We start from the raw sequence: 26787 nt of genomic DNA, 5'->3' as shown, positions 1-26787 counted from the left end.
AATTACACATATTTGCATGACAAAAATATTAAGCTTATGAAGTTATGCACACAAACACTAGACTTTCCAGAGCTGTTAATGGTTGTGCCGCTTGCGTTTGCCTGCCCTCCCCCAACCTGCCCGTGACTTCACTGTGATGCAGTTCTTAATTACATGATCACACAGAAAAGTTTTCCATAAGAGCACAGTCTCCTTCAGTGCCTAAAATGGCTGGTGCTTATTCAATGTGGTCATTTAATACTTTTTTTTTTTTATATTCACTGTCATTTCACAGAATACTCTTCCCAGCCTGCTCTGAAAGCACAACCAGTTCACTCATGGGTCCCTGCACCGCTCAGCGCCTGAGTTTTCCCTCACAAAGCATGCATTTTTTTATAGCATCCTAAGACACCAGGAGTATTATTGGCATTTTATGACAAAGAGAAGATAAATTCAAAAGTGTTCTTTATTTAGGTGCCCAGTTTGAGACAACCGCGCCTGACTATTCAGTACACTCAGAGCAATGAGTCCATTGACTTCCTTTGCAGTTGCACGTACTCAACACTTCTCCAGTCACCCCACAGTGTATTAGCATGGCTACGCAGCAAAATAAGTCACTTTTCATAACGGTGTGTGCTTAAGTGGATTTTCTTTCCCAGATGCCTAGCAGATCCTTGCCTTTTCCTTCCTACAAACTTCCCCACCTCTTTCATGCAGCACCTCCCAGCTCCTGCAACAGATGAAGCTACGATTCGGCAAGAGCCAATCTCTCTTGTTACTGTCTCTATCTGCTCCTGGTTGCACTGAAGGAAGCAGGGATCTTCTCAGCTGAAAAGCCCGGGATCACATCATGCAACTAAAACCTAAACTGTAATGCACACACACTAACGCTGCAAGCACTTACACATCCTTCACTTAAGGGGAAAAAAAAAATCATGGAAACGGTCTTTGAAATGAGGCTATTTTAAGATTGTTAAAAGCAAATTAAAAGCAAACTAACCTTTCCCATCCCCTGAGAAACTTTCATCACATGAGTGCCTGTGATTAATCAGCAGGCTGATGCACAGTCTCTCCTTTTTAAGCTCAGGGAGAAACTGGAAACTTCATGCTGCTTCTACCTCTGTGCTAACTAGAATCAAGGGGAAGGGCAGGGGGGTACACAACACTTAATTTAGCAACAGATATCATGGTTTGTTGCTACCAGCAGAAGACAGGAACCCAAGCCCTCAAATCCTCAATTCAATTACCTCCAGATCAGACAAACCAGACTGTGGAATCCGCGACTTCTTCCTCAACCTGCTTGAAAGACTTTTCCCTGCCGTGGCCTATGCAGAGAGGCTAGAGAAATTGGTTAGGTTGATTAAAAAGGAGAGAGAATGGGAAGGGAGTACACATGCAGCCCCGAAAGATGGAGAAGGCTTTTACAAAGAGGCAAATTTTGCACAAAGTGACAGTGTATTTGACTAGCATAAGTAATGCAGGTAGGAATAACAGCCAGGCTTTCAGGACCTGTGCCCTTTCAGTCTTGTGTTTCTCCACGTACACTGAAGATAACAGAGATACTCTGTACTGGTATCTAGCTAACTGATGTTAGAAGCTCTCCAACAACTGAAATGCAGAAGAAAGCAGTTGGGCATGTTGGAGATGCTCTTCCCTTGAGCCCTCTGGGATTCAGTAATGACCTGTGTTCATCGTATCCTAACTCATACCGTTAGGGCAGGAATGATTTAAGATCCCTCCCTGTCCTAAGTTTCTACAATGCACAACTTTGTGCCACTCTCCGAAGCTGTCCTCAGAAAAATCAAGATTCATAAAACCTCACCTTGCACCCGCCTGCCCTTATTTCAACATGCCTGTGTGCTTTGTGGTTTAAGACCTAGCCTGAGTCAATGCTGATTTAAACACATACATGTTATGGCAGTACTGAATACAGACACTGCAAAAAGCCAAGTGAGATACTTTGTAGAGATTATGGGCAGGCTTTCCTCCCACTTAGCACCCATTACTGAACATTGCTGATGTTGCTCTAACAGCAGCCAGAAAGCTCTCGGCACGTGTTCGTAACTGAGCTGGCAATAAAAGACTATTCTTTGCCATACCAGTACTTAGGAAAAACAATTTCCCTTACAGAAGCAGTAGGTTATTAGTACAGAAGTATTGGCAATGCTTTAGGAGTAACACATCTCCAAACACTTCACTCTCCTTTATGAGGCGTGTAGCAAGTCTCTCTCAAAAAGCAGCAGAGCTATTGCAACTGCAAGCTCCTAACTCTCTGAAGTAGCTGTGAAATGATCTGTTCTGGACATGTATTAGCAGCCCACACAAATATATAACACAGGGAAGATAATAACATTACTACGTACATGATATTGTCCTTCTAGACACTTCTGCGTAGCAGTTTAGGTGAAGATGACTGGGAAGAAAAGAAGAGGTTGTGCTGGATGTGAGCACATCCACAGCTAAACCTACTGGAGTTTAGGGTGCCATCATCTCTGTGGTGAGTGTAGATGTCCACACCATAAGCGCCTGCAGCTCAGCCAGCCTGCAGCTGTCAGGATGCCTTTGCACTAAAATGTCAGCCCAGGTACTCTAGTAAGAGCAGTGTGGACAGACGGACAGACACCTACACCCCTCTTTACCCTTTTTGCCAAGAGCAGGGCCAACACCCCAGTCTGAGCAAGCTGCCCAGGCGTGAGCAGCCTGCGATGGCCAGACACATCCCTTCCACCCTCTCGCAGGCTCCTGTACTTAACAGGAGGGTAGAACCAACACCCATGCCTCAGTGTAACTATAAGGGTCCAACTCGGAGCTCTGTACAGAAGAGTGCCACTTCATCGCGCCTATGAGGGCGGCAGCCTCCGGCAGAAGGGCAAGCCTCAGACCAGTAACTCATTTGAAAAAAAAAAAAAAAAAAAAAAAAAAAGCATTGTCAAATCTTGAATATATCCATTATAGCCCTCACACGGGCAGATAAATCCCTTTCACTGTATCAGTTTAATAAAAGAAAATATCAAATTAAGCCAAGGTGGCACCATTTGTCCAGCCCTACTCAGTAAGAACTAATGCAAGACGCTTACCCACAAAAAATGAAAAGAGTAAGAGATGGTTAACAAAACTGACAAATCATCCGATGTTTAACAGGAACTCCCAAGAAACACCGAGTCTCTCACCCTCAAAAAATTGCAGCAATAGGTTTCTTCCTCTCCCCCCACTCCTTCTTCCTTCTTTTTCTCTAGAGGATGCATTTATCTTGAAGTCCAGTAAAAGCAGAAGTGCAGAAGAAAGCAGCATGTTGACTGGTACCTTTGCTGCTGTTGAAAACGCAGAACAAATATGAAGGGTCAGAGCCTGATACTCTCAGAGGAAAGGGCTGGCCCTAGTCAAAACTGCTAGATTAAAACACAGAGATAGAAACCTCAGCCTAGAAACAGAACAAAAAGCTTTGTCTGCTCCCCTTTCTTCTCTTTTCAGCCCCAAATTTCTCTTATACCAAGTAGTTTCCATAATTGTCACTGAAATCAGACTGGCAAGACCTTTAAGGGACCAGGCAGACAGTTCCTGGAATGGAGAATGGAAGAGATACAAATGAAACTTCACTTTTAGGAAGTTAAAAGTCCCTATTCCTAGGAAGAAGAGATTGAAAATTAGTTCTACTTATTCTGCGTATTACCCACATGAATTTAAATATATTAAGGCATTATTTCTGGTTACACACAAGTCAACCATTTTTCTGACAGACTTCAGGAGGAACATTACTCAGACGCAAATGCAGTCAAGTCATGTCACTAAAATGCTGTGACTGGCTGGTAGAGCAAGTCTGGGAGATTGCTGGGTATGCCTAGAAGGCAAACTGGGTATCAGGTTTTAAAATCCTCTGTTGAGCATTGTGAGTTCAAGCAGCTTGGGTTACTTTTGCTCTATAAAAGCCTGATAAATAAGTCTACTGACAAAGATTCTGCATTTTAAAAAAAATTGTTACTTCAGGTATCGAGCGGCTACAGTCTTGAACTTCCTAGAAATAAGGGTCACTGAATTTAAATACGAAGTTGTAACCAGCAGTCCAACAAAGCTTTGTTTCCTACCAATGCGTCTTCCTGTTCCCCCCCTTACTTTCTAGTCACTTAGATCCTTGAGCCTTCCCTTTCACCTACCCTTTTCTTCCATGTCTCCTGATGCTCTAAAGAGATGAGAGAAGAGCTACAGCTAGCTGAGCAAAACACACATGCTGACTCAGTTTGGCAGCACTCAGTTGTCTGACATCCATAAGCACTGAGTTTGACTGTCCCTCCAGGAGGGTTAAAAGCATAGGGTCTCTTCTGCATACCTGCCTCTCCTGAAAAAAATTGGTCATGAAGATCATTCACAGCTGTCTTCAAATTTACTCTGAGAGATCAAAAGGCTCCAAGTTTGACGGACAAGTGAATGAACTGTGTAAGGCTTATGCCTACAGGAAATCCAGAATGTACAAAAATCCATGCTTTTAACATTTATTTCTTTTCTATATTAAAAAACACACTATATTCTTTAATACTTTTTAAATTTTGCAATATACAGTCCACTGTATTGTGTGGTCTCTCACACTACAGCAAGAGGGACAGGAGACTGCAGGTACAGTTTCAGGAAGCCATAAAAGTGGCACAAATCTTCAAGTACTCATTATGTAGACCTAAAGAATTTATTCTACTTCATATTATTAGGCTTAGTCTGTTTGCTAAATATTCTTCCTAAAGAAAGCAAATTTGTATATAGGGAAAAAATGAAATGGTATTAAAAAACTGAAGCAAAGAAACACAACCCACAGGTGCCAACAAGGAACTTAAAATTTATTTTGGGAATTCTGGCAACTCATCATAAATGAGCTCTCATAGGAATACCAAAATTAGGTTAGCAGTTTCTTGTGAACATCAGGTAAAGAAAAAAAAAAAAAAAAAAGAAAAAATATCAAGAACTACTGCCAAGAAGGTTTATGCTGTTTTTTCAGGGCTCAGCCACTGCTAACTAGTAAAAATCATCATCCAGGTCTCTCTCCCCTTCAGTCAAAAAGGGGTCAGATTCCTTCTTTAACATGTTCTCCCACTCCCCAAAAAACCAACCCCAAAACCCAAAGAAAAAACTGTTCAAAAACAGTTATCTACATATACAGGCAATGGCACATACTATACCTCTAGTGCAAGCATGTGGCACATGCTCAGATTTAAGTGCACCAGCAAAGGTAATTTGCAAAATGAAGGTTTAGAGATTAAGTTGCTTGAGACCCTCCCTACCCCTTTTGTTTTGTTTTAATACATTGTATCCCTTGCTTTGCCTCTTTAGCAAATGTGTTAATTGGTTTTAATTTACTAAAAAGTAATTCTTGACAAGATTGACACTTGGAAATTCCTACAACAAAGTACCAGAGGGAATAAGGAGCCACCTCAAAACAGCAATCAATATATGAGGTGCTTAGGGTCAAAAACTAAGGAGCTGCTTTTCAAGCGGTAAGCCACCACAAGCTCGTGAATAAAGTCACGAGATGATGGGGAAAAAAAAAAAACCCAACCCTGACTCACATCTATAACATAAAAGGACTATTTCTGACATTTTTGGTTCATACACATATTGCACACAGGCAGCGGGTGTGCTTGAACAGCCCAACGTCAGCTATCCTGGAAGGCATCCGCATCTTCAGGAAGGTATGATATTTGGCTGGGAGCGGGGCAGAGTTGGTGGGCTTGTCTGTTTGGGCAGCACTGCTAATGCTTTAACTATTGCAAAACAGAGGAGAGAAAGTGGTTTTAAATACTTATTCCTCCTAAACAGCACACTGGGATGGCCTCAAGTGCCTCATACTGAGCAATGCCCCACTCCTTTTATAGAGGCCTTTGCTTCTTTAACTTTTTTTTTTGCCAGAGAGATTAAAAACGATATACAAAGAAGCCAGTGTATTGCTTGGAAACATCTGCCAACATTAACAGAAGAAGAAAACTGAGAACATCTTTAGGATCAGCCTCTATTACACCCATCTATGTACCAGCAATTTCAAAACAGCATATATTAGCCACAAATCAACTCTACCAACTAGTCTTCCAGACAGGGCAATCAAAATACATATATTAAAAAAAACTGAGTCACACTGGTGGAACCAATCTCCAATGTGATTTGAATATCTTAGATTTAATTAGAATGTGTTAACAAGCACACACACATATATTCCGTAAGAAAAAGACAGCAACCTTTGAGATCTTCAGCAGCAGCTCCCACCAGACTAGGTTGGATCTCGGTGGCCCAGTGAACCCATGTAACATCTCCAGCTCCAAACTCCAGCCCTTTCTTCCTCTCCTCCAAAACCACTGCAATATTTAAACATTTGAGGTTGGTAACACTTGCTTCCAGTCCTGCCACCATCCAAATTTTACTCAAATGAGCAGTCAGGGACCGGATGCAGCAGACTGAAGGTGCTGGCACTGTCTGGAGTAGGTACTGATCTCCCATGCTCAGTGCTGTTGCCTCATCTCCCAGAGCTTCTACCAAAATAATATACTTTACACTCTTTGGAGAAGGACACCTTTTGTGACTTCTCTAGTTTGCTAACAATAACCTAAGCTATCTTGCATAACCCGTGTAAACAAATATTAAGTACGAGCTGATATACATCCCCCTCATCTTCCCACTGAAACTATTTTACTCAAGCTGCCACCTAACACCAGAAAGCTGGTGAGCTTTTCACACAACTTAAATCAAAACTGGAACAAAAATTCAAAATGCTTTAAACTCTCACCATCTCCCCCATGAGAGCTTATATACAGCACGACGTGACCTCAGTTTCTGAGTAAAATAAAAGCACATAAATAAAAGCATGCACCCTCCCAAGATGGTCAACCTCACCTGAGCAGCCATGGCGAGAGCCGTTCTCCAGCACTGCCAACAGTACCTGGGGAAGGTCTGTGTCCCCAAGGGGTCCAGGGGGTGCATTTATTACCGTCAACAGGCAAAACTCCACATTTCTCCATATAATACAGGGATCAGTTTAGCAGTAAGCCTCCAATTTGGTACAGCTCTTGCACATCGTCCGTCTGCTACACAATGATGCCTGGGTAACCCGAACGAGCTGTGTAACCCAAGGTTCGTTTCTTTACCAGGAGGGGCTTCTTACTCACCTCTGAGCCCCAATCAACTCAACCTACAGTGACAACTGTACAGAGTGAAAATATACAACTAATTCTCTGGGGCATGGCAAAAAATAATCCATCTTTTTATTTTTTAATCGCCGTGAATATAAGCAGTTCTGCAGCATTATGATCGGAGCACTGTGAATACCCATTAGCTCAAGGATAAACAGCTCGTTCGTGTTGGGAGACAAGAGGATTTGCAGGCAAGGCAAGGAAGGTGAGCAACAGAGAAGACTGAGGTAAGCAAGCATGAAGACAGGATTGCTGTAAGCAGGGTTATGGGAACAGAACAGGTGAAAGAGGGACCTCTAAAAGAGCCTCTGGCGGCCACAGCCAGTGCCACAGAGCTAGAACAAATACCCAAAGAAAAATCACAGGAGGAAAACAGTGGTGGCAACAGCCAGAGTAGGAAGGGAGACTGAAGAAGTTCCCTGGTAGGGACAAATACTGAAGCGGGGGGGGGGGGGGGGGGGGGGGGGGGGGGGGGGGGGGGGGGGGGGGGGGGAAGGGGAGGAAAAAAAAAAAAAAAGCCTGACAATTCCCCTCCCTTGTCCACCTTCCCAGCTTAAACCTCTCTACCGATGCTTCCTTTTACACCCACTGGGCTTTTAAGGCTTCTTCCTTCTTTGGTTGTACCAAGATAGCCAGGAGGTCCTCAAGGCACAGCAACTGCTCAGCCCAGCCACCTCCCTCGCCACCAGTCGGCCGAGCAGCAGACAGTATCCACTCAACACCCCAGACACTTACCTTGCCACAGCTTTTTGGGAGCCAGAATTTCCTAAGCTAAATACTAATATCTTATACATTAAAGCAGGCATATGCATGTAGAAGATTTACGCCTTCAGCTGCTCTCCCACACTGGGCTGTGAGGACGTCTGAGCTATGTGATGTGAGCCACACACTCCTCAAAGCAGCAGCGACTGCAGGACAAGTCCTACATGCACGGGCTTGGTGGTGGTTGTGGGTTTCTCTTGTATTGCAATTGTTCTGTTTTTTTTCAGGCAAATATTAATTTAAGTACTTAAACCATTAATCATAAAATTTTCATTTTGTGTATGTTTGAAAAAAATATAAAAAAATAAAAATCAAATAGCGTTGGAAGATTAAACCTTTAAAAAGCACAGACTATAGCTAGTCACATGTACTTCAGTCACCTGTAATAGTGCAACTCGCAATGACAGAGTCTCAGAAATCTAGTGGAGAAGAAACATCTTCTGGGTATAAAATCTTAAGCACAAGTTATTGTCCCACAGCTCCCATGAGGCTCAGCTGGGTGGCATGCCTGTTATTTCAATTCTCATATTTGCTACCAAACATTAACTTTAAAGTGGGTGACTTAGCTAATAGCTAAAGTACTGCCAGAAAAACAAACGGAATATACACAATGCATCTCTTTGCATATGCTGTTTACTATGCATTTTCTCCACTGTTTTACCAAAATAATCACTGTGATACAATCTTATTGCTTCAGGTTACATTACCGTATGCAGCGTGAAAGCCTGGTGCAAAAATTCACTACAGGGAAATGGAAACCTTTGCAGTTTCGTGTACGTAAACACTGGTTTGGTTATCTGCTTCTTGCAGTTGAAGCAAAGGGCCATCTCTGTTCCAGCTCTTTTTGAGGTGACAGAGAAGCCTACAAGTACTCCCTTCCGAGGGAGAGTTTCCACCACTCCAGCTTGAGGGAGGTGAAGACAACTGACAGCAACTGAAGATCTGGCACCAATTAAGCAATTTAGTTAGCCAGCAGGTGGAGGGAAGTAATTATTCCTCTCTATGCAGCATTTGTGAGACCCCAGCTGGAGTACTCGGTCTGCTTTTGGGAGTCCTGGGAAAAGAAAGATTGACATACTGGAGTGAGTCCAGTGGATGGCCACCAAGATGCTGCAGCACTTGACGTATGAAGGAGAGATCGAGAGAGCTGGGTTTGTTCAATCCGTCCTGGGAGATACTCAAAACCTGACTGGACGAGGCCCCAGCTTTGAAGTTAGACCTGGCTTTGAGGTTAGCCCTATTCTGTGCAGGGAGATGATTTCCAGAGGTCCCTTCAAACCTAGATTCTTGTGTTTAAATTTGAAAAGGAAGAAGAGCTCATCTCAGAGAAGTTAGAAGGACTATTAAAAAGTAGTTTAACAGAAGGACTATTAAAAAGTACTTTTAGAAGAGAAGTCTGTTAGCTCTAGAGAGAGCTCAGTTACAGAAAATAAATTTTTACAGTATGATTGGAGGAAGAAAAAAAAACAATAAAAAAAAATTGTAGGTGATCATTCCTTCAAACAAAACTAGGGTTTTTTTCCCCCCCTAGGTTTAACGGATGATATGAAAGAGTCCAAAGCTACATACTTGTCACATTATACACAGGTTTAGCAAGTTCCCATACCAACAATCATAAAGTAAATCTACATGATGCAGTTTGACTGCCATTTTCAAGACATTTTCTCAGAAATTATACCTCACAGTGGCAACATATTGCTGATTACGGAAGAAATTCTTATTATCACAGTTTGGGGTGACTACATTATTGGCAAACACAGATCTTATTTCCCTTGCAGAGTTGTTCATACCTGCATTCTCTTAAGATCTGTGATATTTCACTTTTGGAAGAGAGTGTTAACAATGGTCCAGCGGCACTAAGAAATCCACAGAAATGTATTAACACTTCAAAATTAAATTTGACACAGCAAGCCCTCTAAACCAGTTTACTTTGAAAAGATCTCACTCATCAAGAAGTACTCTCCCACTCTCATGGTGACAAAATTTGAATGGCGATTGCATCCCGCTTTAAAAAAAGAAGATTGAAAATAAACACTGTATACAATTGCAGCACCATGTCATTTTAAAGCTTGTGGGTAGCTGTTATAGATGGAGCTCCCAAGGAACATAATCACTCTTCTTCAGTGGGACAGATAATGTAAAAACAAACAAACAAACAAACAAAAAAACCACCACCAACAACGAAGAGGATTTCTTTTAAGTTTAGTAGTAATTTTTTAAAAAGCTAGTTTGAGTAGTCTTTGGTGCTGTGAAAATGAACATTCATCTAGTTAATCCACTCTTTCAGGTCATCGCTCTCATGTCTCTTCTTTTTTGTGTCTCTACACACCTCACATTGCTGCACAGGTACACTCACAACAACTATGAACACATCATGGTGGTCCTGGAAGCAGTGCAGGCACATAGCACGATGCTCCTCCTGGGCTGCTGGGGCTATCCTGACTCTCACACGCGAGCTCTTCTGTCCGCCTCGGCACAGTGCCGTGCAGATGCATCCCAAGTCTGAGGCCTGTTCTACCCAAGGAAGTAAAACCAAAGCAATACTTTTTTGACCCACCGTCCACATTCAGGTCCAGATTATTCTCAGCACGGTCCTGCTGTGCCACATTAGCTCTAAAAGGATGACAACTATCTTTTGTAAGACACAAACTTACGTGGCAAATTGTGGAGGAGTTGACCACAAAAGCAAAATTTGGCTGACTCGTTTAATACCTACAGCTATACAGTCAGCTTCATAAAGCAGAACTAACTCTTTTGCATGGGGAGGAAACAAAAAAACCCTAAACAACGTAACCTTACAACAGTTCAAATTAAGACTTGCTGAAAATGTAGCAAGAGCAGAGAAAAGGTCACCTCACCCTTAAAGAGGTCACTGAATCACACTGATGCCAGAGGAAGCCCACAATTTAAAAAAACCCAACCTATAAATGAAAGAAGTTTTTTAACGTTTTACAGGACTGGCAGCAAATTGTTCTGATTGTCAAGTCATTAAGTGGTGCAAACCAATGGTCTCCCTGTCCTGCCTGCAATGACTGAGGAGGAGGAAGAGGGACACAGTCTTCCCTGCGCACTTTGTCTGCAGCCCTATTTGTTCCTTTTTGGCAGCCCCACTTGAACATTAGGACAAGGAGTTCTGCAGTTTTTAAGCATGTCAGTAATGCTGCCCTAAGCAAGAAAGACAGTCAACGCTCATCTTCTACCTCCCCCAATGCACACAAGGTCATTTTTGACCTTCAGATGTAAGGGATGTTTCTTCCACAAGGTCACACCATTTAGCAGCTCTCTTCTCAAGCCAAACTTTTGGGTTCGTTACATTTCCTACAAAAGGGAAACTCCTAGAGAGGTGGTCAAAAGAAATTGAAGCCAACACTATGTGTGGTTTTTTGAAAGCATAGAGCCTGTTACGCTGAAAGTTAAATCTGGCTCTTCAGCTTGCCAGCTTCTGTACACTGACCTTATGCCAACTGTAGGCTGATGGGCTTACAAAGTTTTTCAACAGTGATTACAGCCAATAAAGTGGGTTGCATTAAACACGTGTTTGATTTTTTTTTTCTTTTAAAGGCGGTTTGCCTCAGTCTTTCTGAATAAAATAGAAAAGAGATTAAACAATAAAAATAAAATAAAAATGCAGTTGCTATTCCTCCTTACCAGTCCAAAGTATGAGGTCTTATGAATATAAGATCACTGACCATTCAAAGACACCTGGAGAACTTAATATTTGGAACAAAAGGTCTGCATATTCGGCTAAAGGCTTTAAATGAAAATTATGAATGACCTCAGATACCGTGCTATTCAAAGGATTAGCTTTAAATAGTTTTATTCCTTCCTGAAGAGTGAAACCAGCAAAACATTATCAATGAATTTGGAAATAGGACCTACAATGTCTCTTGCTGAAATAGCCAATTCAAATGCTGCCCGGAGTGATAACAACCAGAAATTTCATCATCTATTGGCTATCTCACAGCCAAATCCCAGAAGGAAATTCAGGAGTTTTCAGTTACTTCCCAGGAAGGCAGAGAGGCAACAGAATTGGCATTTTTGCTGGTCTTCAGACAAAAGTCTTACTGAATGTGGGCTCCCCCTCTGTAATCTTATTATTCAGACCTGCCCATTTTCCAACGTTATTAGCATACAGTGACAGCGTGCAAGAGGACCTCTCCACAGAGAGGCCTAAAAACATGCACGACGTCATTAACCTCCCCATAAAAAACCCCTCCACCATTAACCTCCCTGCTAAAAATAAACACTGAGCATTTACATGTAGTTTAAGGCAAGAAACAGTCTAATTGCCTAGTCAGACAATAGAGGTTTTCATTCCGAGTCTTAGAGATGCTTATTTTTCCTGGAAAAAATATATCATTGCTTCCTAGTGAGAGGCTGCCCACAAAGAAAAACCCAGTCCCAGGAACAAACAAATATTCTTTCTTTTAACGGTCTGAGAGCTGCTTTCTCTTACACCTGCTCTCCTCCCCCCAGGGTAAAAGCAGCTGGCTGTAGGACGCAACCATCGCCATCTTCCAAACAGGGGTATCAGCTGGTCTTATGCTAAGTCCTAAGAAATGACCAGGTATGGGATTAAGTTGTCCCAGAAGAAGGAAAAGTACTCCTGTGGAGAAGCAATACAAGTCCAGAAGTTAGAAAGTAACAGACAAGCTTCTGCTGTACTTTTTTTTTTGGACAGTTAACACAGCCCCCAGTCGCAGGATGTTGGTTGATACAGAGATAGCTACAGCCCTCATTAACATAGTCGTGAAGTTTGTACAGGCTAAAAAGAGAGAGAAAAAGTCCGTGAGCACTCTTACTGTGCGCCTCACTGGTGGCCCAGAGCCGACACGAGCTCATTCACCAGCATCGCTACTAATCTCAGCTCCAGCTAGGTGCCCAGCGCTTTCATCTCCCAGCACGATGCTGCGACGCAGCACACTGTCGCAGTTTCTGGCTTGGAGAACTTCTGAACTAACCAGCAACAAGTCTTCTCAATTATTTTGGGCAAGAGCATCAGCTTCAATTATAATCTCCAGGGCAATTCTGCAGTTTAAAGGTCAGGCACAAAAGGGAAAAAAACAACACATTTGTAAAAAAAAAAAAATTTTAAAAAATCAACTATTATCTGTACACCGATATCAGAAGCCAAGATAGGAACTGCATAATATTCCAAAGTCATGCCAGGAAAACCTTCAGAGCTGCCTCTTTTGTAAGTGTTACAGCTGCAAGTCAAAGATCAACATTACGTGAAGTGCTCTTTCACACACAGGTTGTTCTAAAACAAGGGAGGTTGGAAGGTCTTTATTAATACAATAAAAAGCCTTCATATGAATGTTGAAGTTTATTTGTTTAAAAAAACCCACAAGTAAAATAATAGAAATTGTAAGAAAAGGATGCTAGGAACCACCAGATACGGTCATTAGAGAACTCTCACGGAACAGAAAAGTTTTTCTTAAAAAAAACCCTGAATGGGTATTTAATATTAATCTTCATTCTCATATCCGGTTTAACTTCTCTGTATAGCTTCATATAGCAAACTGAGGCCTGACAAGATAAAAATTATCTGGCAATAATATTTTCATCTTGGACTATACCAAAAAGGCTCGAGAACTATTTTGGTCAAATCTGTTGACATGGGAAAACTGAGGCCAAGAGGAAAAGGACAATTTCAAACAAAGAAGGTATTTCATCCAAGTCAAGCCAATCATTTGAGGTTTCCTCCTTCCTCCTCCAAAAATCGCTAAAACAAGAGTTATTTGCAAGTTTAAGTGGTGCCAAACACTTAAAATGCCCTCACACACACACGAACGAGCAGCTTCCTCTGCCTGCTTCAGCCAGCTCTTCCCTTGATGTGTTCAATGTCCCTCCACCCCAGGCACAGCTCTGCTTCTTCATATGTTGTGCTGGTGCCATTACCGTCACTTTCAGCTCCAAAACACCTTCCAAATTCACCACTGCAAGTGACATAGCTTTGGTGAATAAAATAACATTTTTCAAGCGTTTCTGGAAGCTTCAGTACTGGTGGTACCTTTTGCCTGAAACGTAAGGTCTCAATTTCAGGTTAAAATAAATTGTTACAGCCCTTACACAGCCAAGGCTTTAGATGTTTATCTGTCTTTGAGAGCTCCCAGAGCTGTTGCAAGGCAGCATCAAGGATGCGAGGAAGCTCCTCCCCAGGCCACCCCAAGAGCTGTGAAGCAAAGCGTACTACACGAGGTAGAGCCTTTGTTCAAGGCTGGCTGCCGATAGTGCCACCGACTATGGGGCCATGCGTTTTGGGGACAGCCCAGTAACTGCTCTCACAGCACAGGATCCAATACTATTAAAAGTAGCTCTGGCTCCTTTGAGGAGCTCTGGCTGGTCTGCTTCGTACTTCAAAGCACTGAGCATATCACTTGACAGACACTTCTCAACATCCCTCCTTTCTCGTTGTAGACACAGGGTACCTAAAGCAGGATGGGACAAAGAATTTCCCTAGGCTAGAAAAGGCATCCAGTCATTGCTGCCTCCTAAAACCCCCACCAAAATAAAATAAAATAAATAAGCGTAGAGGGGTGACCTTCTCTGTTCCCATCAAAACATTCTCACATTGCAGCTGCCTTGTATAGTTCATCATATTAAACCATGTCTCAATGTGAAGAACATCAACTAAGTTGCTCTAAGGATTTAGGTTACTGGCTTAATCAAGTATGACTTATTACTCACAGATACTCTAGAAAATTATAGTGTGGAAAAAGCAACTTTCAGAGGTGCAAGACTTCCCTGAATCAGGAGAAGCTGAGCTGGAAAACGTGGGGTAACCTCTCTCCATATCACCTTGTCACAAACAACATCAGTAGATCCATTCAAACTGGGATGCCTTTGATACAAAAAAAGGAGCTGCATTTTGGGAAGGAGAGCAAGTTTAAAATTCATTTGCTGTCCTCTTCCCTGTTTAAAAAAACTATTTCACTCAGGCCATCTAATTCAAATTATCTGATATTGCCAGGCTAGCTTTTTGATGGCTTTTTCAGATGAAAAACACTCATTTAAATTCATGGTATACAAGGAGTAGAGCTGGTCAGGAAAAATCCGACAGTCATTTTCTGCAAGAAAATTTAGTTCTATCCATATCTAAAAGCTCCGTAAAACTGTTGCTGATTTTATACTTCAGTAAAAAGTCAAGATGTCAAAGGTTCTATTTTGTTCCAAACAGGTGCCAATATTTTGAGTTGAAATCCTTGCTTTCATAGCAAGTTACCATTCAAAACAGTCAGAAGCAAGATGAGGCGACATGTTTTGATTGACTTGAAGTAATTTTATTTTTCACTTCCCTCAGTAAAAGTGCTGATATTGTTCAGTTTTGTTCCCGTTCCAAGTGAAGGAAAGTTCCAAAAATCCTTTACAAAATGCCATTGTTTTCCTGCAGCCAGTGGTAAGAGAACAACGGGGTGCTTCTCCTTGGCTGCAAACTCCGGTAAGGTCAGGCCTGTTTCTAGTTTCAGGGCTCAAGGACATCTCTCACAGACAGGTTTAACTTGACCACTCTCAAACTGAGAGGCAGCTTACCTGCCTGAAACCAAACCAACGTTTCAGCACGTTAAGAAGTGAGACTGCCCTACAGCACAGCGCTAATGAGGCCCATGCGCTCCTTAAGGAGTGCCGTGCGCTTCTCGGATGTACCAAAACAACTTAAACCTTTCACGTTTCATCTGGACCTGTCATTTCTCAGTCTAGAAGCCAGGCACTAAGGGCAAAACCCATGAGGGGATGCAAATGCTAGAGATCCTGATTCTTCTACACCTGCACATTTGTCACCTATTGAAATACAAAATACAAAGCTTTTCTTTCTTTTTCTTTCTTTTTTTTTTTTAATTATTACTATCTTATCAAAAGGACGTTAGGGTTTTTAAACTCTAACAGCAAGCCACTCTGGTGCCAAGTGAGACACCCAGCAGGCAGGCAGATGCAGCACTGGAGTTTCACCTCCTTCTGAGGCACTTTGCATTGGGTGGCCCTGGCAGCATTTCCCCCGGCACACCGGCCTCTGGGAGTGCAGCTCTGAGGTGCACAATGTGTTCAGCACGGTACAGCAAGCAGCTACATCCCTCGCTCGGGGTGCGAGATCCACAGGGGTCGCAACTGCCCTGGTAGCAAGGCCTCAGGATGCTCCACACTGAAGCACGCAAACCCTCTTGTGGGTTTCGCCCCAAGTAAATTGCCGATTTGCACGATACAGATCTGTAGGCCTTTTGTCACCAAAGGAGTCCTTAATTGCTGGATTTCAATGAGACTGTTCGGGTGAATTAGATTTGTCGGTTCAAGTCCTGTTTTTGGAGTAATGGGTCAAAATTACTTGTGAAGACACTTCTGTGGGAGCTGCAGGGATGGGAAAGGGACAGGAGTTATTGTTTTTCTCCCTCTCAGAGGAAGGTCACTTTGACAATACACACTGCCAGCAGCAGACCTGCCCATAAAGCAAATTACAAAGCGCTGTCCATGACACAAACGAACGCCATTATTATACATTCAAAGTAGTGCCCAAACTGAATTAAGCAGAACTTTACAGAACAAGTTTGAATCAAATATTAATGTGCACCCCAGAGAGAAGGAGGAAGGGAAAACACATGCGTGCAACTCTCTCTCCCTGAAGTAAAAGCACTATAATGCAGCAAGACAGCAAAGTGAAGACGCTGGTTAAATAAAAGTAATCAGGCATAAGGTGGCCAACAGCTCTAAGCCTTCCTTAATACAACTAAATATATGATATTGCAGATGTACCATATTACAGTGTTAAATTATCACAAAGGCACCGGACAGTTTTCACTTGTCTAGCCACAATTTTATTACACCGTAAATCCAGTGCAGACCATACCATGTCCAGACTAGTATATTCAGCTTAATTCAGCTAAGCCATAGGGCCAGGGGCCACAGAGGCCCCCTCTGTATCAGACTCCACCCGTGCATTTCAGATGACACTATTCAGGCATTTCACGTACAGGTATTGTGAAATCTAGTATAGTATCTCAAAAATAACTAGTTCCTCAGCAATGCTTTATCTCACTCAAATGAAACAGAAATTTGTCAATGGGTCCTAACTTTTAAATATACTTAAAATGAAAATAATTAATAAGCAACTTCTCTGTACTACCTTCTTCGCTTCTGCCTTACATTGACTGCCATGCCCATATGCCATTGTTGTTTATCCCTCACTAAAGACATGTATTTATTCAACATCAAAACAATTTCCAGAGAAGCCTGTTCAGAGTTTTATACTTAACTGGTATTTCATGCCACTACATCTTCCACCAGCAGGCAACACAGAATTTCTGAAACAACACGCCTGAAGCGTAAACCACAAAACACCACAGCCAGTGGCCTACCATTAGACAACTTCATATTGGAAATTCTTATTTTTGCCAAAGATGAGCCATACAGATGAGGCAGTAACGTGTTAGAGGTGAAGAAGAAGCAGGCTTACAGGCACCCTCTAAGAAGCATCTGAACGTTTCAAGAAACTAAGAGAAATCTGCAGCCTACTACCAATGAAACAAAAATTTTGAAGGCATTAATTAGGCAACCTTCCTTTCTCTTTTTTCATCAAAATCACAGCTTTCTGGGGTAAAAAAGGCTCAAGAAGGAACCCATTGTTTTTTCCAAGAGATTCCCTTCCTAAAATTGTTCTTAAAAAATTGCAAAAAGGCACCGATCTACTGACATTCATCAAGTGTTGCCAGTTTTCTGAGCATATACATCAAGGTGCTGAAAACTCCTGTATCACTGGGGGGAAGCTACCAGCGTTTCCACTTTACTGATACTAAGTAAATGTTCAATTGTAAAAATGAACTTCTCTCCCCTCCTGTTTCCCACTGGGTCAAGCAGTGGCTGCAATGGATGTAACTGAGAAGTTGGAGATGCTGCCTTCCCTCCCTTCCCACTCTGGTATTTTTCTTCTGGCCTCCTTTGTTCACTTAACAGAACTTTGTTTGAAGTGTGTTTTTACTCCTTCACTGCATGACAAACCCACACAGTCAGAAGACAGACTTATAAAAACCACAGATCTCCAGCAGGGAGCTCGACGGTGGGTGTAATATTGGACACAGCTCTCCATTCATCATGCACATTCTCCGGATTTCAAGTTGACAGTGTCCCTTTAGCTTACTGTTCCTCCTCATGGGAGATCAGACGAGTCAACCCTAATGAAAACACTTCCTCCACCACCATATAAACAAACAGATCTTCACCTGCAATTGTTCTAAGTTTTGGCCACAGAACGCTAGTTAAAAAGATATCAAGACCAAAAAAAAAGATAGGGGTGTGGGGAGGAGATACTGGAAAGTGTTACAGCTGCAGGGATGGTGGAAGGAAGGATGTGGGAGTTAAGGAGGTTGTATACAAGGAGGAAAATGACAAGGTCTCAAAGGCATTCCCAGTCCTGTGCATGCATTTCAAAAGCCTCATCCGTTCCCACTTGTTATTTAGCATTTTAAGAATCGGAGCATATCAGAGTGATTGATGAACAACTGCAGAGGGTTGCTTTCCACTCAGCCTAAACCTTCCCCTCCAGCACCGACTCAGCCCTGCCCTCCCCGTCACTGCTGAATGGACCCAGATATCATGGTCTTGTTTTCACAAAGTGACCCCCTTACCTCCCCAGCCCTCTCCTAGCGCTCACGCACACGCAAAATCCACACAGAGCAGAAATAAGGCGAGTTCCCGAGGAAGCAGAGACCCAACTGAGTGCTATTAAGGAGGTCGGGCAACACATACACCGTAGCTCTGCAGACGCAGCAAAATGCTGGCACCCATGGTGTGGCGTTTGGTATCTCTCGCTAATCTAAAATGTGGCTGGAAAGGAACTGGCACCAGATCAGCGGCCTCATTTGGGGAGGAACAGAGAGGCTCTAGGGGAAAGACAAGAAACAAGCCTCTTTTCACATCCTACCATCCTTGGGCATTTTGTGCGTCCCTTCTTTCTTCCCTGAAAGAGGCCTTTGTCACAGACGCGCAAATCCTATACGATCTATTTCAGAGGGAAAGAAGGTCTTTTTATTTATTTCCCCCCTCCCCTTTTTCGCAGTTCGGCGGCAACAAATACAGCCCTGTGCTGCGCCCCCTCCCCTCTCCCCAGCCGGCGGCCGCGGGGGTGGGCGACACGGACACGGGCGACCCCCGGGCACGCAGGGGCGCAGCGCCCGCCCGCCTGCCCCGACCCCGCACAGCCGGTCACCGGCGCTGCCCCCGACTCTCACCGCGCTGCAGGCCGCGGCCGGCGGTTCCCGGCGGGGGAGGCGGCGGCGGGGAGGTGGGGGTGTGCGTGGGAGGGCTGCGTGGGGGACACCCGCAGCAGCGCGGCCGCCTCCCCTCCCCAGCAGCCCCCGCACCCCATCACCGCTCGGGCGCACAAAGGAAACAAACGCGCCGCAGCATCCATCCCCCCCCCCCACCTTCCCGCTCCCCCCGGGCGGCGGCGGCGGCGCGGCGGGCTCCGGCCCCTCCGTTACCTGAGGCAGCTCGGCTCGGCTCAGCTCAGCGCAGCGCGGGGCCGGGGCGGCGCCGCCGCACTCACATCCTCCTCGCTCCGCTCCTCCGCCGGCTGCCCCCGCCCGCCCGCCCGCAGCGAGGGGCGCCGCTCCGGGCGCCGCTGCCTCTCCCCGCGGGCAAACGCGCTGCGCCGAACCCCGGCCGGGCGCGGAGGCGGCGGCTTCGTGCGGCGGAAGAGTCGCAGCCTGGGCAGGGATGAGCTCGCACGGGCTCTCCGCGCTGCTGCTGCTGCTGCTGCTGCCGCCTCGCCTCCGCTCTGCTCCGCCCGGGTGAGCGCGGCTCGGGCGCTCCCCTCCCACCGGGGCTCCTGACAGATGGCGCAACCGCAGCGCCGCCGCCGCCGCCGCCCGGCCCCGCTCGTCCGCCCGCACGGAGCCGGCAACCGCCTCCCCCCTCCCGCCGCGCCCCGCCGCGGGGGCGGCTCCAGACTGGCAGTGCCGCCGGCCTATGGCAAGGCGCGGCCGGCAGGAGCCGCCGTTCTGATTGGTGGGCGGCGGGGGAGGCGGGGCGGGCGAGGCGGTGCCTCAGCGCCCGCTGGCCGCGGTCGCGGCCGCGGTCAGAGCAGGGCGCGGTTGCTGCCCCCGGGTACCGGCAGCCGCTTCGGGCGGTCCGCGGGAGCCCAGCGGGGCCGTGCCGGTGGCCGTCCGGGGCTGGCCGGGAAGAGGAGCCGGAGGCGAAGTGGAGGGAGAAAGAGGAAGAGGAGGAGTGGCCGGGCCGTGGCGGGGGTCGCGGCCGGCAGCTGCCACCGCCGGAGCGGTTCACGTTGCTCCGCGCCCCGGGCCCCGCAGCGTGCACCCCGCCGGGGCGCCTCGGGGAGGCGGGAGGCGTGAGCTGAACGTCTCAACATTCCCGATGAATGGGAGAACAACCTTAAGCAGATTATGCGTCTTTGTGAAAGACCATGTCTTGTTTTATTATTATGATTTTTTATCCCTAATTCTTGAAATTGGCAATAGTGCTTTATAAGGCAATGGGGGTAATGAACTACACGGAGGTTTTCCAGAGTTATGTTTTTATTCCATTTTTTGTGTTTAATCGCAGAGTATTTCAGCTGGCCGCGTTGGGAGGAGTGTCAGCCCCACCATGGCCGTCTTCCAGGGGTGTACCTGCTGTCCCCACAGCACGGCTGAGCACCTTTGCTGAGGCTTTGGTCTTGCACTGTACCCAAAGACATGCAGGCTTTGCTGTCCTCCAGTCGTGGTGCACCTTGCTCCACGGGCAGCTGATCGGAAAAGGTCTCTGTACACTTTGTTCCCTTCAGGTCCTCAGCAACGCCATAACTCCTCCTGGCATTTCTCAAGGTGTTCATGTCCACCTCCAACACCCACAGAAAGCACCGCACGCTCCAGCTTCAGGTCCCCTCTGCAACACAACCCTGCCCGTGACCTTGGATGCTCCCATGTTGACAGATTGGCACATCTCGCTGTCACTCGTCTCCTAGGCTTGGAAAGCTCTTTTGTCTTAGCACTGAAGAAGTCGCAGTTTAGGCTCCAACAAGAACAGGAGAGACATGTAAAATACAGATGCAGAGGGAGAGAAACTTAATAAAACTTGAAATAGCAGAGAGAGCTATAATACAAGTTTTCAACAAATAAGGTTTACATTTCTCTCTCCCTTCTCCTCCCTGGATTTCATGTTTGGCTGCCGGTATTTAACCAGAGAATCATTTCATCTTGATGATTTGATTTCCTGATGAAATTACAGTTTTACAGGTTCAAATGTAACCTTGTTTCCTATCAGGATGTCTACAGCCATGTGTTTACAACAAACAAGTGTTTCACTTCTCTGTCTAGGTGACCGTGTAGGTTGTGTGTAGGTGAGTCTTGATCATTACATTTCAAGACCCTACAGAGTTTGTTCCACTAATTCATATAAAGACTTTGGAGGGGATGGGAATTCCAAAAGAAAATGTCACTCGTGTCACTTGTCATTTAAAACCTTATTACAGATGTATAAACAAACAAAATTTTCAGGCTCCTAGGTAGCTCATTTTTAGTTTCCCTCCTGGTCTTTCCACACAAATTGATTTAAAAAAAAAAAAAAAAATTTACCATATAGAAGGTATAAACAGCACAAGAGTAGAAATGTATAGATCAATTGAAAAACCAATTTTTGCTTTTCATCCTGTTGGGCGATAACAGCAGCTCAGTGGAGAGGTCTGGTTCTGCCTTTCCAGAAACACTGGGTGGGATCCTGATCCTATGGACTTTGAGGAGCTCAGGCAGCAGCCACTGGGCCAGCGGCAGGCACCAGCTCAGGCAGAACAGAGCTGCTGGCCAGAGACCAGCCTCAGCTGGCCCAGCGCAGTCTGGAGGGAGAGCAGAGTTATGGACTTCCAGCTTGGAGACTATCATCAGGACTGCAAATGGTGCCTTAATACTCCAGGCTCTTCAGCAAAAAAACAGCGCCTGGCTCTAGGAAAAGGTGCATTTTTGCATGCCCTAAGTTTGCCTTTTTTATGGGGTTATGCATAACCTTACCTCCCCATAAGTCAATAGAGGTTTATATACTTGGGGATCTTAGGCATCTTGGAAATTAATCAAAGAACCAGATGTTCTTCCTGCAAAAGCTATAGGAAAGCAATGCACTTAATTTTATGATCAAGAAAGTGGGAATAAAGAATCCTTGTCCAAAACTTTAAATGCTCTTGCTGTGAATTAAAACCAGAATGGCACAAAGAAAAAAAGACAAACAAACAACAACCTGCCACTCTTTTTTGAGCCAAACCAGAAAATAACCGATTAATCAATGACAGCAGACCAAAACAATATCACACATCAGCCACAGAGCTGCTCTAAGCCTGGGCAGATGAACTGGCTTGGCAGCATGCCACAGAAAGCCTGACGCTCTGAGCTAGTACAGCTGAAGAGGAGCGAGGTGTGGAGTCAGAAACCAAGTGCTGGTAGTTGCATGGGAAGCATAGGAAGAAGCCTTGGTTTTCCTCTTTAGGGGAGCTGTAATTTCTTTGGGACCATAAAGACCAGCAGAGCTGCTGTGAGTTTCTGTGGCCCCCGTGGCAGAGGTGAGACGTGCTGGAGTGTTGCCTCTGCGTGAGTCAAGCCCGTGCATGCCCACAGCAGCTACTTCTTGCACACGTCTTGTTCTTTGGCCCTCACCACCATGGTCTGACCATATTGATATCTGCCTTCAGGAATCAGCCAGAAAATCTGACAGGCATCCTCCCAGCTAAACAGAAGAAATGATTAAATTTACCTACATAATACAGGAGCAGCTCTTTACATTCTCCTCTTACTCCCTCAACTTTTCTAAGCATCTTAGCCTTAAGCCCATAATGCTGTTTTCTCCCACCTTCATCTATGTGGCCTTCCTCCTCGTGCCAAACTACTTTGTTCTTCTTTCTCAAACCTCACCTTAAAACACTTATTCATTAAAATCTTGAAATAATGTTCACTGAAACGCTGCTTCTCCATCAGCCGTTTTCATGGAAAACATGAAAAATACTGTCCAAACCTTAATTCTGCAAACAGTCACATGTGCTAAATGATGTGGTGTCAAGATTTTCCCCTTTCCTTCCTATTCCCTGCCTGTATCTTCCTATAGAGTTGCAAAAAGCCATGCCATTTTTGCAGTTGAGCAATATGAAAACTACGGAGCCTGATTAGGATTTATTTGTATTAATAATTTAGCATCTGGGAATGCAGTACAACAGTCACAAAATGACATAGGAGTGCCCGTCGGACTTCTCAGCGGGCAAGAAACCAGTGCCATATCATGAATGTATGCTGAATAAATAATAGCCACACTTTGCACTGAAAGGTAATATTTTGAGAAGCAAAACATGCTGAAGTTTGTAATAGCAAGGAGATGTAAAGGCAGCTCTTTTGTAGAACAGGGCAGGACATCAGTTCAGTTTTCTTGGTTGTTTCAAACCGCTGTTGGTAAAACTAGGCTGCCTCTCAGAAAAACCCATCAGCATTACTTGCTGGATTCTTCTGAGCCATAATTTGTAAAAGTGAGAACCTCAGAAACTTGTATTTTAAAAGATCCCCAAAGTGGTAAGTTTTACAGTGCCTTTTTTTATCACAAACTTTTTGATTGAGACTACCTTTCAGAAGGATAACCAAATGTCATGTTCAAATTCTTCACTCAAACCAGTACACTAATCACAGACTAATAGGTCACTAATCGGCTTCATCATTTTATGTCCTCTCTTACGCTTCCTCTCTTTCTACATTGCTAACTCGGCGACGCTTCCATTCGTTTTGGTTTCGTCTGTGTGTATTTTACCAGCTATAGCCTGTCATGTATAGCATATTATAATAATAATTACAGAGTAGTGGGGAAAAAAAGGGATCTGAACTTGCCTACAGTATTTTAAGAGGCTGACAGTATTTGCCTGAAACATCCCACTGTGTTTTCAGGAGGTGCTTCAGCTGGGGAGTGCTAAATGGGTCCTGCTGACTCACGGGTGATTACTGCTAGGGGATGCTGAGGTGGCAGGCCTGCCTCCCCGGGGAGACCGTCTTCGAGGTGGGAGCAGCAGCCTGGAAGCGGAAGGGAAGGGTTTGAGCTGAGCTCTTCATCCTGCTCGTCAGCGCTAATCACGCTAATACGCGGAAGCTGAAGGAAGGGTATTGGCAGGGATAGGAAAAGAGCGCTTTGCATTTTGTGTAATAGATAGACCATTTGTGGGAGCAGGTAGACAGAGGAAACGATCACAATGATGTCTTTAAAGAATAAACAGAAGAGGCCTTCCTTGTTGCTGTAGAGGGCCTAATCTCAAATGTTTACGTTCATACCAGCCTGGTTTTCTTCTTGTCTTAGAATGTCCCTAAAACACGAATTGGAAGAGGTGTTCCCTCAGACACTGCACAGAGGTTTTCCCAAACCAGCAAAGCAGGTGCTAGACTGTAAGAATAACATCTTCAAATGGGATCATGCGTTTTCTAAAAGTTAAATTTCTGTGTTTACAAGCTCCGGATGTGTTTGCACTCTGTGTGGCTACACATGGACACGGGGGAAAAAAACACACATGGGGCTACCTGAGGAAATCCAGAAATAACATAAAAATATCAAATCCATCTTTTCTTAACTTCCAGACTTATTAAAAGTTGCATCCTACTAAAGTCAGAAAAAAAAAATCTTACTCTTATTTTACTTACTGAAAATTTTAAACTCTCTGTGAAAGTTGGTATAATGTATTGACTTTCAGTGAAAAAATTTTTTAAATGACAGTGAGGAGCCTGTGGGAGAAGGACATTGCGAACAGCAGTGCATCTATAATCCAGCCAAGGAATATATTCATTCTTTTTTGGGGACAGTATCTTTTTGAAGATACAGGAGGCAGTGCGTATATTACATTCCATAATTTTGTAGAAATGAAGAACAGTTAATACAGTTAAAGGTGCCTCATTGTCCTCCTTCTGCTGTCAGCGTTAGCCCTCTGCTGAGCATCAGAGGAATGCTGGGAAGGCTGGCTTCCTATGGTGGAATAAACCTGGAGCAAAAAGCCCGAGTTTATGCTTAAATATCACTTTCTTAATTTATTTATATAGACCAACCCCGCAGCAGATGCATCGATATATTGCAGACATATACTCCGTCTTCCAAAAAATAGGCCCACGTAGGGCTTTGTGATTCCCAGAAGCATACACTTTCCAAAGAATTATCCCCAAATGCCAAAAAATAAAAGTAAACTGTTTCTTGTCTGTCACTGTTTGTCTCCAAGCCACATTGCATAACAGAACTAACATAGCAGTCTTCAGGTCTAAAATGTAAGCGGGTGCTAAGAAATAGCTTACCCCATAAGGGTACCTCAGATTACCCGAGGAAAAACTTTGATTTTAGTGCTTCCATCACCAACATATAAAATGGGGATAACAATGTCTTCTTACTTGTGCAGCATGAAGATGAATTACTATTTGTAAAGAATTAAAAGATCTTCTGGGCAAGCTGTACTGCAGAAGCCCATGAAGAAAATTAATAATTCTGTTTCCATTGTGGGGCTGGATTTCTGCACAGTGCCACCTCCTGAATGAGAGGAGAGCAATATTTCTATTTTTCTCTTTAATCCTTTAGGCCATTACCTCACCAAATGAGTCAGGATTCTCTGGAAAAAAATACCCACGATCCTGTGACTAACTGCTGCATCCACTCAGGGAGGCTACAGCAAGGTTATGTAAACCATCCCAGTTCTGGCATTACCCAACTGTTGAACGCTTGACCTTCCACTTCTCATATTCTTTTCATCTATTTTCGGATGTGATTTCCCAGGGTTTTTTTAATGGTAAAATAACCCAGAGATCTGTCATATGGAAGTAGTCTGGTTCCATATGTATCGTTAGCAAAGACATATGCTAATGAGTTTATTAGAGGGTTGGGAGAGTTGTTTGGCTGCCTGCACTCCTCCTCCTGGAGGCTGCAGAGCTACCACCCAGAAGCAGTGGGCTGTCATCGTCTGTCTGGGACAACGATTAGGAAGGTACACAGTGCACATCTTACCCACGAATTTCCAGCTACCTGCTGACAGTGGAGTGCTGGTGGGTGGTCCCACGGTTTGGGGCAGGGGTCCAACTTCTCATAGATTGTCTTGCTCACCTTCTTTCCCAAATCTCCCCCTTTCTGCTCATGCTCATAGAGGCTGTCTTCACTCTAGTGCCCCATCCATTCATCCCTGTCACATACCTAGGGTGCTGAAGTACTGCTTTACTGATACTAACCCTATTTCTAATGACATGCTGACTTGTGGACTGGATTCCAAGTAACGATTAATAAGATTCGCATTTGCTTTCAGCTTATTAATCGGAGCCTCTCCCGCTGCTTTTATCTCCAAAGAAAACACATCCAAGCCAGCAGTGTGCTCATCATGCTCTTTGCCCACAGTGTGTCTGCTGGCACCTGCAAACGGATGTGATTCAGTGTGAATCTCCCACGAAGCAGCCATCACCTTGGCTGTCATCACGTTGGCAGCACCACGGGCTGCTGTTGTGGAGCTGCAGGTTTGAGTGCCAACGCCCTCATTTTGCCCTGTTCTCACCTCTTGTAGTATTTTGAATTGACTATTTTGTTGACAATGTCAAAGTAAACGCGTGCCCTTGTCGGCTTAATTTCTAACTGGGAGCCTTTTTTGCTTGGGAATTGTAATGGCATCCATCATTAAGGATGAATTCTGGATCCTTCAACTAAAGAAAAAACAATAATTATGGCACCGTGCCATAGCTGCCTGTATGCAGATAGACCATGCTCATCATTTGGATATTCCCTAGCTTGTGATGGAAAACACATACAGGATGTAGTGAAGCCAGGCAGAAGGAGAAACAAAATAAATGCAGCCACACTGCTCTCTGAGATAGACATGCAGCTGCGTGCTGAACAGATGCATCAGCACTAAGCCGGTGAGTACCCAAGTGAAGATCTA

The 26787-nt window shown here is 44.5% G+C and overlaps 1 protein-coding gene across 3 annotated transcripts in view; it reads right to left on the bottom strand.

Annotated features, from left to right (window-relative positions):
* FYN (FYN proto-oncogene, Src family tyrosine kinase) overlaps positions 1 to 19417 on the bottom strand; it is a 138742-nt gene extending 119325 nt beyond the window's left edge. For all 3 annotated transcript variants that reach the window (XM_050894710.1, XM_050894709.1, XM_050894712.1), the window contains exon 1: positions 19370 to 19417. The gene's annotated coding sequence lies outside the window, so the exon portion shown is untranslated. The remainder of the gene's footprint in view (positions 1 to 19369) is intronic.
* Positions 19418 to 26787: the final 7370 nt, after the last annotated feature.

Source organism: Gymnogyps californianus, chromosome 3 (genome assembly GCF_018139145.2).
Source record: "Gymnogyps californianus isolate 813 chromosome 3, ASM1813914v2, whole genome shotgun sequence".
NCBI classification, from domain to species: Eukaryota; Metazoa; Chordata; class Aves; order Accipitriformes; family Cathartidae; genus Gymnogyps; species Gymnogyps californianus.
This window is presented reverse-complemented; position numbering and strand designations above follow the sequence as displayed.